Genomic DNA, 13,442 nt, shown 5'->3' with positions numbered 1-13,442 from the left:
ATGATGTAAAATAACAAAACACATCAGATTACCGAACAAAGCTAATAATGAAAACCACGCACGAATTAAAGATAATGGTACAGGAGCAAGTGTTCCACTAGGGCCGGGCCCTTAGCCTCCAGGGACACACCGCTTGAGATTATTCCAGGATCAAAGATGGAACAACAACCAGATTTATATTAAAGCATCAAAGCAAAGTTACAGTGGATCACTTCTCAACAAGAGTCGATGATCAAAGTTTTAAATACAAAGAGAAATTACATAAGAATAACAACAGGTTGTCCTCCCCAAGCTAGCAGTGCTGCCCCTTTTTATAACAGCCAAGCGGAGATATCAATGATGAAAATAATTGTTAAGATAGCGATCCCTCAGGATAAAAGGATCCTGAGGGATTTGCCAAACTGTTAATTCCTAGTTATCCATTTGTTCTGTTGCATCGATTCAATATCTCCTTTTCCTTTCCTTGGCTGATACACTTTAATTTGATTGCCTTGTCTGCATGTGGTTCCCTGCCAAAGGGACAACAGTTAACTTTGCCCTGTCTTTTTCTTTGGGACGGAAATATTTCGTTTTTCCCTTTTTTTGCATAATAAAATGGAATTATTAGTTGTTTTTCATTACATACAAATCTCATATATTTTGCCATAATTTCTTATTATCTACCTAGTTCATGATGCAAAGGGGTTATGAGTTTTAAAGAAAAGATGACAAAATAATCAATAAAAACATACCTTCTTCAGTACTCCACACATCCCCCCTGCTTACCCTTTTTCATGCCCTCGTGAAAACATTATAGTTGACATGTAAGGCAGTGAGAGAGTAAGCCAGAGACGGGATCTCATGTGGTGGTCTACAGCCATGATGCCTAACTAGGTTTTCAAAAAGATGGCCTGTCTGACCCTTAGGAATCTCATACAGGGCTTGGTACCCAGGTGCAGGGTGCCAAATAATCTGACTCCTGAACCTATATTCTAACCAAGATGGCCCCGCCCTCAAGATAAGTTCAGCATAGAGGCTCAAGCGATTAGTGTCTAACTTAAAGTTCTCATAATTAAATGGTTCCCTGAGTTGGATATTTGGATTAGAGGTTTGATATTGAAATTTAGCAGCTGCAATGGCAAGGTCCTTGATGGTAAAGAAGTATTCTATCCCTTGTTGATTGATTGCTGTATGAATGGGTCCTAATGCTTCAATCATGCTCAGAGTCCTCATGAGATTCGTATGTTTATTCCACAACTATAATGGATCTCTAGGCTCAGCTCTTACCCATAAGTCTAATCTGTTTTCTTGTCTTTGGAAGGCATTATAGGCTTTAAGCCATTTGATTTGATTAACTCCAAATGAAATAAATGCCTACAGTTGGATATCCCCAACGAAAGGGTCGGGGTTTTGCTCTATCTCTTGAGCTAACACAAGGTTATGCAGACAGAATTCACACAATAATCTTTGAACCTTTACTCCATAGTGCTTACAACAATTTATAAAATCATCAATAGTATTAATTTGTATAGGGGCTCCTGCTTTGACAGCCTTAATTTTCAATTGAAAATATCATTCCATTAAAAACAAGGCATAATTCTTAGCAGGGGCTCTACATGCTAGGACGTCAGTGTACAAAGAGCATAAGGTATCCATCTGCTTGATAACTACATCTAACCTATGAGTTACCTTTGTGACATTTTCTTATTCCTTTTGCCATCCTTCAAAAGCATGGCTTTCAGATAAATTGACATTCCTTAGTTGTTGTTGTAATTTTTCATACTTTTCTCGAGAAACCATTTGTTCTATGAGTTTTTCTACTGCTTGTTGATCTTGCATCAAAACCTCTCGTAGGGTTACTGTCCTCGGATCACTTTCCCACATGGTAGTGGCAAGTGGAAGATTTAATTGAATATTCTTATTGCGTCACCTCGTGTTTATGGTTTGTGTTCCTTCAGAGGGCTGTGCCTCTGTCTGAACTTCTTTGTCACAGCTCGATATATCATCTGTTTGCACTTCAACATGGGCAAAAACTTAATGCCGTTCCTTTTGGTTTTGAACAATAGACTTCACTTCAGCAAGGTTTTGAACGACAGAGTGCTCTTCAACAGGGTTTTGAACAGCAGGCTGGACTTGAGTCCTCTGAACTTTTTTCTTGAGGGGTCTTGCCGGAGTGGTTGCATGTCTTACCCATGAGGTCCTTTTTGCTCTCTTTCTCATTTTCAAAACCCTGATTTATTGTCGAAGTCGTGCTATCACATTCAGGAGTCTTTGTTGTTCTTTTTGTAGTCTTTTAATTTATTCTGTTTTCTTAGAAGGAACAACTGTCTGTTTACTCAGACCTGGACTATCATCTTGGCCAATTCCTTGGTTTTCTTCTTGGGGTGCTCCTTCATTGTTCTGCTTGGGTTGCTCAGGAGTAAAAACCCTAGCCAGTTCTATTATTTCTTGGGTGACTTCTTTTTCCACCCCTTCTTCTCCCTAAAATTCTTCCGGTGTAGTCTAGTTGGGAACAAATTGTTCCTCTTCTGTATCACTTTTCTCTCCTATCATACCTCCATCATGAACATAATGATTATCTGCTTTTTCTTCCTCATTGCATAATTCTTCAGGTGCATTTTTATCCTGAACAGAATGCTCTTTTGGTTCTTCTTTAATATGGAGGCCTAGTGAGCTGAGAGGTTGGGCATATTCACACATATTGTCCAGAATTTGGGCCAATCCATCCTCTTGCAATGGATTTTGCAATGGGCTTTCTTTGCGTTGCTCTGTCTCTTCCTCTGCCCACCCAGGCTTCTTGGTCTCTTCCTCTGTTTCTCCTTCCTCATTTCCTTCCAATCCTTTCTCATTCTCTTCTCCTTCCAATTGTGGGGGTTTCTCATCCCCTAAATTGTCTATCTCCACCAGTTGGCTAGTATTCCCTTGGGAATTTTCCAGCCTCCTTCTAATCCATGCCAATCTGACTAATTTCCTTTGTTTCAATTTTCTATTTGATGTACTGGTAGCATGCTTACGTTTTGGGGTTGGTGGAGTCAATCCCCCGTCTATCGTGGAAATTAGCTCTTCCCAGCTACTCTGTTGCTGAGCAAGACTGTGACTAACTATCACAGAGCATTTCTGTTTTAATACGGCTAAGAGTTTAAGGTGTTGTGGTCTTACCACATCTTTCTTGCCTTCACAGGTGATGTAGCTCTGGATAATCTTTGCCAATTCTGCCCATGACACACCCAATGCTTCTGGTAGAACTCCCTTTCCTCTGACTGTCCGGTTCTAGCCTTCATCTTGGAAGTTTTTTATGATCTTCGCAGTCTCTCCTTCTTTAGAGTCCACACAGGTCCAGTGGCTGGCAATCCCAAGGCCTCTGCAATTATGTCATCGGTGACTGCTACGTGTCTCCCCCTTACTGTGGAGTGATATTCTTACAAGTTCTGCAAGAATTCTATTGCTACGGTCTTGTTGGATTCCTATAAATGATTAATATAAACTAACCATCCTGCCCTTGCCAGGATTTCCCGTGTAGCATTAGAAACTGTCAATACCTATGGTTCTCTCTGAATTGATCTTCCTCCCATGCTTTATCTCACTGTAAAAATGTAGAGACAACAATGGAACAGTAGGCTGTTCAAACTGTTAGAAATACAGAGAAAATAACGAAACAACAAGGCTCGTTCAAATCTTGAGTCACTTACTAATTGCTGCAGAGCATAATACAGAAATAGCTTAGGAACAACAAGCCATGCAAATTGAAAAACAATATACCGTTAAGCCTTGCTATTCCCAAGTAAAAAAATTTCTGAACAATAGTCTGACAGATATACCAGCAAATTATGAGGTCACCTGCCTCTCCCCTTCAATGATAGGCCGTCCTTGGTCGTCAAATGAGGGAGCGGCGTGCTGAACTGCCATGGTACAGAGTCATAAAGGAACAGCGTATGCCAAAATGCCATGTTTACAAAAGGAGAAAATTACCAAAATTGAGGTGTATAATAAGATCACTTAACAAGTAAGAGAATGTTGTGATATGATGCAAGGCTGGGAGGATAGGACAGCTAACGTGCATGAAAAGTTTGATGTGGTCATTATCAAATTTTTCCATCATGATAGGTTGGAATATATTTTCATGTGTTTAATGGTTCGGGGAAATGATATACATAATCTTATTTGACGTATTACAAAGGTATAAGACAAAGAAGGGTGTTGATGATTGCTATTGGTGTGTAAGGAATGTGACTTCAATACCATTAACAGAGCTCTGCTACCGATAGGTGTCCATAACCTTGGCAGCTTTGTTTGTTTCACTCATGGAACCATGATCCTTTGTATGCTTAGGAAGTGCTGTGAAATGTCAAAATGGAGGTCATTATGCTGGCTTGGTAACCAGTTAAACCATAATGCCATTCACCAGGAAGGAGTGAAAGGTGGGCAGGCCGGCTCGTGATGAGACCTCCTATTCCAAGGACTCTTTATTTTTTCTGATGTGCCTCTTGGATCATATCCCCTGTGTGGTGGCCATAGTGGGAATGCCACTTCACTTTCTTCCTTATGATCATGGTAGGCTAGCTCTTGATGAGCCCCCTATCCTACATTTGACAACCCATAAGTCATATAAACATTTTTCTTTTTTTCTTTCTTTTATAAAGTACTTTCCCAATTATACACAAAGGGTGGTTCAACACTCCTTAAGGGTAGGAATGGTGGAAGAAGTCTTAACATCTCAATAGAAAAATATACCCTTTGTTCTTATTCTTTAATTATGATGAAAGAAGAATATGGGAAAATAAAAAAAATAGAACAACCATGACAAAGATAACCAATCATATCAGTATTAGTAGGATAATGATAGCAAAAGTGATGAATAATTGTGTCCTTTCCTCTTTCCTCTTATCAATTCAAAGCAATTTCTTGTAAAAATAGAGATTTTATATAATTTTGCTGATTCAGTATGCCCTAGTTTTGTATTCATTGCATAAGTGTATAACTGTTCTCCAAAAGACTTGAAAATATTATATATTGAGAATAATAGTGGCAGTCCTTTAATTGGAACAACAAGCGTAAATAAAAGGAATACGATAATGTTGTCATTTCAAAAAGGAAGAGTAAAGAAATACAAGTGTTGTTCCTTTGAAAAAGGAACAACAGAAAATGCAAGTTTCATTCCTTTGGAAAAGGAACAACACAAACCAAAAGTGTTGTTCCTTTGGAAAAGGAACAGCGAAAACGCAAGTGCCGTTCCTTTGGAAAAGGAACATCAAAAACCAAAAGTGTTGTTCCTTTGGAAAAGGAACAGTAGAAAACGCAAATGTTGTTCCTTTGGAAAAGGAACAACAAAAACCAAAAATGTTGTTCCTTTGGAAAAGGAACAACAAAAAACGCAAATGCCGTTCCTTTGGAAAAGGAACAACAAAATGAAAGTTAAAAAAAAAAAATGAACAGATAATACAAAAAGTGTTATTCCTTTGGAAGAGGAACAACAAACGAAATTGTTGTTCCTGTGGAAAAGGAATAGCAAAAAAACAAAAGTGCACACAAATGTTGTTCCTTCAGACAAGGAACAACAAAAACGATAGTGTTGTTCCTTCTAAAAAGGGAACAACAGAAAAATGCAAGTGCTGTTATTTTGAAAAAAAGGAACAGAAAAATGGTAAAGGTGTTGTTCCTTCTAAAAGGAATAGCAAAAACAATAGAATTGTTGATTCTTCGAAAAGGAACAACAAAGTGTAAATACAAAAAAATATGTATAGAGAATAATTTATGCTAAAAAAACAAAGGAATTATGTACAAAATGTAAGAACAGTTGAATCACTTTAATGAACAAAGGTGTGGAAGATTTCTCTTCCTGCTCCAGAATTTGCATGTTGGAGTCTTCGCGGAGTTGTTGGTAGAAGGATTCCAGAGTAAGTGGTTTACGGTATAGTAAAACTCGGTGGCCGTTTTCCTTAAAGTTATGTCCAGATCTGTCAATGGTGATTAGAGTAAGGGTACCATTATCATGTACCTTCTGGATTTCATATGGCCCTAGCCAATGAGTCTGAAGCTTCCCGGGAAAATCCTGAAACCTAGAATTGTATAAGAGCACCCAATCTCCTTCGCAGAAGACTTTATTTTTAATGAGAGCGTCATGCCATTTAGCTCACTGTTGTTGGATCAATGCAGTGTGTTGAAAGGCGGAGAGCCTAATTTCATCTAGCTCATTGATTTGCTATAATCTATTAATCTGTGCCTCATTTATATCTAGACCAACTTCTTGTGCTATTCGTAGTGTTTGGATTTCGAATTCTATGGGAAAAATGGGTTCCTTTCCAAACACCAATTGGTATGGTGAATAGTTGGTAATGCTTCTCCATGTTGTTCTGTAAGCCCACAAGGCTTCTGGTAATCTTGTAGCCCAATTGTGTCTATGTGACGCAATGGTTTTTGTTAAGATTACTTCTATAATTTTATTGTTGTTTTCTATTTGACCATTTTCCTGTGGGTGGTATGGAGTGGTAATTTTATGCTGGATATGATAGTTTTTTAGTGTTGCAACAATCTTGTTACCAGAAAACTGTGGTCCACCATCTGTAATTATATCTCTTGGAAGCCCATATTGCACAAATATATGGAACAGGAACTGTATGACGGAATCCTTTGTAGCTCTCAGCAATGCCTCTGCTTCAACCCATTTGGTGACATATTCTGTTGCTACCAAAATATATGTTTTCTAGTTCGAGGATGGGTTAATTGGACCAACGAAACTGAGGGCCCATCGCTCGAGTGGTTCAATAACTAGCTGTGGATTTAGGGGCATTTCATCGGGCTGACCAGGGTGTCCTGCTCTTTGGCAACTGTCACAAGCTTGAATGAACTTCTTTGCATATTTGAAGATCGTGGGCCAATAATACCCTGTTTGCAGCACCTTATGTCCAGTTCTCCGATCGGTGAAATGTCCGCCATATGGTCCGTTGTGACAATCTTTCATAATTTCAAAAATTTCATCCTCCCAGACGCATCTCCTGATGTGCATATCTGCCCCTGTATGGAACAGGTAGCCCTCAATCCAAGAAAATCGAGCACTTCACTGGACAATCTGTTTTCATTCATTGGGGGTTAGATGTTTCGGTAATTTTCCTACTGCTAAGTAATTCATGACATCAGCATACCAGGGTGTTTTAACAGTGACAACAAACAAATGCTCATCTGGAAATTGATCTTCAACTGTTGCTGCATCCACTGGTTTTGGCATTCACGAGAGAAAGTCAGCTACATGATTTTCTTTTCCAGGTCAGTCCTTGATTGTGATATCAAATTCCTACAATAAAATCAGCCATTTGGTTATTCTACCATTTTTGATTGGTTTATTTTCTAAATATTTTATGGCAGAGTGATCTGTATATAAGATAACAAGATATCCAGTAATGTAATGCCTGAACTTATTGACAACATGTATTACAGATAGAAATTCCTTTTCAGTAACAGTATAATTCAATTCAGTAGGAGATAAATTATTGCTAATATAATAAATTTCATATGGTTTTTTATCTTCTTCCTGCCCAAGGACTGCTCCAATAGCTATATATGAAGCATCTGATGAAATTTGAAATGGCAGGTCCCAATTTGGACCTCGAAGGACTAGGGCTGTTGACACAAGCTTCTTCAGATCCTGGAAGTCCCATTTTTCTGTCCAATGAAAGTCAACATTACCTGTCAATGCATATAGAGGTGCATCAATATGCGAAAAATGTTCTATAAATCTTCTATAGTAACCAAAAAATCCAAGAAAACTGCGTACCTCTGTTTGAGTGGTAGGAGCAGGAATCAGCAAAATTATTTGAATTTTGGCTGAGTCTACCTGTATGCCAGCTGCTAAGATATAATGGCCTAGAATAAGTCCTTCAGTCATCATCAAATAGCATTTTTCATTGGATCAAACAGAGCCTAGTGGCAATGCAACGCTGCAAGACTTTTTCCAGTGTGTCCAATGCTGGGTCAAAATCGTCTCCGTATGGTGTAAAATCATCCATGTATACTTCGAGTCCTTCATTTATTAAATCTGAAAAGATGCTAAGGATATCCCTTTGAAATGTGGCAAAAGCATTGCATAAGCCAAAAGGTAGAACTCTGTAGGCAAATGTTCCCCAAGGACAAGTAAAAGTGGTTTTGTCTTGGTCTTCAATGGCAATCGAAATCTGATTATATCCACTGAAGCCATCTAAGAAAGAAAAGAACTTATTTCCCGCCAAAGTGTCTAATACTTGGTCAATGAATGGAAGGGGAAAGCGATCTTTTTGTGTTGCTTTATTTAGCTCTCTATAATCTACACAAATCCTCCACTTTCCATTCTTCTTTGGTCAAGTGGAGAGACCCATTTACTATCGAAGATAGGGTAGATGAAGTTCACATCTAAATTTTTTTGAAGTTCAACTTTTACAATGTCTTTTAGATGAGGGTTAAGTCTCTTTTATGGTTGGCAAATAGGTCTCACATATTTTCCTATGTAAATGTGGTGTTTACATAACCGGGGATCAATTCCTTTCATATCAGGATAGTCCCATGCAAATGCTTCTTTGTATTTCCTTAGTAGTTGGATGAGCTTCTTTTCTTGCTTGGAAGTCAGGTTAGCATTAATGTTTAAAATCTATCCTAGCTCAATTTCTACAATTTTTCTATTTGAGACAGAGTAGTAGGTATTGTTTGATCGTGTGTATCTTTAAAAGGATCTTTTTATAATTCATTATCAAATGTTGCTTCTATCATGTGACATTGTATGCGGGATCTGGGTTCAGCTTGGCTAATAAAATTGTTAATGGCATCGTTTTCTATTTGGTCTTTGAAGTCGAGGGCCTCTTTTATGGTTAATGGAGATCTAATATTTTCGGTGAGGTATGATACATGATGCTTGTTATTTTTTATTATTGTGAGACTTGGCTGTGCTAGGGGATATAAAGCTAGATTCTTGATATTTTCCCCCCTAGTTATGGTCATACTACCTTGTCGGTAGCCAATAAAAGCATCGGCAGTTGCAAGCCAAGGTCTGCCTAAAATCAATGGATGCCTATCAAGTCGGTTTTTGGGATTTATTATCAAAAATCAGCCAGATACTCCTAAGAGTCAGCAGATACCACGACATCATGTAGTGTGCCTTCTGGCCTAATCACAGATCGGTCAGCGAGTTCTAGTAAAGTGGAGGTTGGTTCTACTAATGTAATGCCCAATTTTTGGCAAGTGGTGGTTGTTAAGATATTAATTGCAGCTCCTAGATCAACTAAGGCATTTGAAAAGGTTTGTCCATTGATTTGTACGGTTACTGTTACAAAGTAATTTTTCACTGTCTTCACTCCAGTCTTCCTACTGTGTCATGTGTCCAAGTCATTCATGCTCATGCTAGACAAATGCTCTCTGATGTTGCCAAATGACCCACTTTTCCAAAGGTTTCTACATCATATCGTCTGTTGGCTAAATAAATGTGTTGAAGGGAGCTCCAAAATAGCCTAGAAGTGCTGCCATCGTGGAAGTGCACTTGATTCCCGTGATGGTCTGATTTTATGTGCCAGTGCGACTGTCGCTTGTAATCTTCGACGATGACCTGACTAGCTATGTTATTCAATAGCGATGTCAGTGTGGAAGACCAGTTATGTGCCTGCGATGATCCAAATTGGGTGAATTTGTTCCAACAGGCGGCCTTCCAGATGACTCCAGACCTGGTTGTTTGCCTAGTTTATGTCGCCCTCCTTTCTCTGGCATGGCTGTTCCGTCATTTGTGCTACCTTCCTTGGAGATAAGCTCACTCTCCCACCTTTCATGGTGTTAGGATATTCCGACACATAGGAAATAGTTAAGTATAATTTGGTCTAGTATAGAGTTAGGTAAAGTGTGTTTCTTTACTATGTACATTTTGTAACTTACAATCCGACGGTCACGATATGTAGTGATCCGACGGTTCATTCTCTCTTCAGTATTATCGACACTTGATCCATGGCTTAACACCTGATGGTCCATGATCTCTATTTAAAGTGCATGGAGGGTCATTTGTAGGTTAACCATCCATGAGAGAAGCTTATGTAAATTTTCATTCTTTTATTAATAAATTGCCTGAAGTGGCCGCGTTGGCTCAGGCCGTGGACTATTTCCCTCTTTGAGGGTTTTAACCACGTCAAAAGTGCTGGTGTATTGATCTGTGATCTATTTGTGAGTGGTGTCCTTTGGTGTTCTGTCTGAGGAACTTACCCTGTAAATTCCTACACATTGAGACTCCTTCTCCTATTTAAACTCCCACCATTGCTATGTGCTGTAGGTTTTGGAGTTCTTAGTTTTTGGAATGGTTGCTGATAGTGTTGTTAGTGTTTGAGAGTTTGCTAGATAGTTGGTGTGAGTGTGTGGGATTGTTGATAGCTTGAGGAAGGTTGTGAAGTGCCCTTGATCTTGTGTAAAACTTGTGAGTGAGAGAGACTTCTGTGTTGGGAGATCCATCTTCGAAGAGTGAATGCTTGAGGAACATGCTAGCTGGATAGCTCTGAGAAGGCTTGTGACATCAAGACTTTGGTTGTAAGCTTACTCTTATTTCATTATTAATGTAATCAATGATGTTTTCCTATGTCTTGTATGTAATGTACTTGATAGCTTATGACTTCTTGACTTTGTGAGTAAATAGATCATTATTTTTCCAGTTATGTGCTTTATTGTATTTCCTTTGCATTGTTTCAGGTTGATTACTCATTAGGAGAAGGAAGCGGAAGCTGGAGCAGCGTAACAGAACTCCATCGACCACCGGTGGAGGTAGGCCTCCAACTATGATTGTTTAAGGAAAGCTATTGTTGATATGTCCTTGTTTGTGACTAGACCCACACTAGGGCTAGAGGGGTTGCCTCTGTCAGCAGAGGGAACACTTTCCTGCTGTTAGATACCTATACCAATAGGTTTCATATTTCATGATTGGCTGTGGAAGGTCCAAATTTGTTCTGCTTTGATGACTCAAAGATCACATATTTTCAAGAGAATTCAAATTATGCTTATAACTTGGTATGAGCTTCTAATTTTGATGGATGATTCAACAGCTTAATCTGGATCATTCCATGGTTTAAATTTGCAGTTGTAGAATAGAGAAAGGAGTCTGTCCAAACTGTTTAAACTTGGCAGACAAGTAGTTCAGGTAGAGAAGAAAAGGCTCCCAACAGCTTAATCTGGGACTTGGAAGAGATAAGGGTAGAAGTAGATAGCAATTACAAAGAAAAAGCCAAAGAAAAGAAAAAGGCAAGTAAGGGTCTGCAAGTCCAAGTGCACCCTCTAAGAAGAAATAAAAAATGCTAGGCAAGTAGTTGGGTAAGTAGTTGGGGTTGCAGAAAGGTTATCTTTACCAGTGCAGATGTGTTAACTATGCCTATCAAGGCAAAGTCTATCAAGTGACAAGGTGTTCATCTTCATCAAGTTACATCAAGGAGCATGACTAACCTCCCTCTCCCCCCTTTCTGTTTATTGCTAACATCCCCTTATCAGCTGAGATTCATGGAGGAAGATCATGGTTTCATAGTGGTTCTTGTTCATTCAAAAGCCACATTTCTTGTGTAAAAATCTTTTCATTTTGATCTACTCTCTAAACTAAGTGAGTTTCAAACAAACTTAGTAATATCCCCCTCATTTGCCCCCTTCATCCACATTAACCCCTAATCCTACTATATAACTCCCCTATCTTACCCTTTCCCCTAATAGTATTAACACCATGGTGTATAAACCCCCAAATTTTTATAAATACCCCTCCCCTTGGCATTATAGCCATATGTTCTCTGAAAAGGGATCAAAATGACATCTGGTCAATTTGATAAACCTTTGCCATCTCTCTCTCCCTTGCTACAGGTCAATTAACTCATTATACCCCTCATTTGCAGAAAAAACCATGTAAAAACCCATTTTACCCATAAAACCCTGTGAAAATGTGAAAAATGCCCAAAAACCCACTTTTTCCGCCTAAACCAAAGTCGGGCGCGTATATTTGATTTTTCAAAATACGTTTAAAAAAAAAAAACATTACAAACGCATAGACCGTGATCTTTTCCGCCTGGCGCGTTTTTCAGAAAATATAATATTTTATTCAAACCCGCCCGTCCGTATCCACCGGTCAAGTCCCTTACCCGTCCGCCGTTGGATCGGGCCCATCAAATCCGACGGCCCACAGCGATATCGGGTTGGACCCGACGTCCCCCCGTTACCACCCGAGAAGATGACGAAGGGGTACGTCAGGCCTGTGCCACGCGTCCCCTTCTCGCTCTCTCGGGTCAGAGTCTGACACTAACCGTGCCGTATATAAGCCGCCCCGAGAGACCGTGACGGTTACAGCACTTAACCATAACCGCCACGGCCCTAGCCGCTCGATAATTGGCCCACCTCAGCGCCACGTCAACTCCACGTCACCCCGCCTACGCCATTTCCTCCGTCCTTTATCCACCCCTCCGCCAACATGGCTGCCACCTCATCATCCCCCATGGATCAATGAGAACCCGCCACGTCACCCGATGACGTCAGCTGACGTCATCCGACCCTGACCCACCAATGACGTCATGCTGACGTCATCACAAAAGAGCGCCAAATTTGGGAAAAAGTCTATATTATGGCCAAAATTTGCGCTTTTACGTTCTTTTCGCTCTAAATTTTCTTGCTCAGTCGCATGCCGTTCGCGTCCGACTCCTCGCCAACCTGCTGAAATCAACCAGGCGACCTCAAGAGTACCATTCCTGCCTACTCAAACAAACCTCTGTTCGCTGTTCTACCAGGTATTTTTCGTCATTTTCTTCCGTACCCCTGCAGTTGTCTATAAAATCGCACAGGAAGCTTAAAGGGACATTAAAACTCATAATTCACCGGTGAAATTCCTCTACAGACCTCTGTTTTCAATCAACACCTCGAAAAACACTAGCTGAGCCTTAAAATTCCCAAATTTTGTCAAAATAATTGAGAAATGCTCGCGCAATCGTGAGGAAGTAGTTATATCCTTTCAAAACTTCCTACAAGTGACAGAGGGAGGCCTGACAGTATTGCAGCCCCAATTCAAACAAAATTTCACTTGCTCTTGGATTAATTCCCCTCTGATACCCGTAACTCACCTGCATTGTGATAAATCATCCCTGAACTGGTTTGCCTACTTCAAAACAGTTCAATTACAGCTTAGAAGACTTAAAAGCACCATGGAGACACCAATTGCACTCAATATCAAACCACTGAATGCCCCTCAAAAAGAACTGGAGTGGAAGGCATTAGGAGATGTGGATTACCAGATGATGGAGTGGTTTAGAATGGGTTCTAAATACAACATTCATATGCTCAATGAACTAAAAGCCCAGCACCTCAGTGGAGCTGACATCCTGGGAATTTGGGACTCCAATCTACCCATATATAACCTTCCTCAGGCTATCCCTTTGCCTGAATTCATTCACAGATGTCAGGAGTGCTATGACCCCTGTCAAAGAGCTGTTTTGAGCCCCACTGGCTCAATCCTA

Source organism: Pinus tabuliformis, chromosome J (genome assembly GCF_031772625.1).
Source record: "Pinus tabuliformis cultivar Carrire ecotype Pingquan chromosome J, CPIR1, whole genome shotgun sequence".
Classification (NCBI taxonomy): Eukaryota; Viridiplantae; Streptophyta; class Pinopsida; order Pinales; family Pinaceae; genus Pinus; species Pinus tabuliformis.
This window is presented reverse-complemented; position numbering follows the sequence as displayed.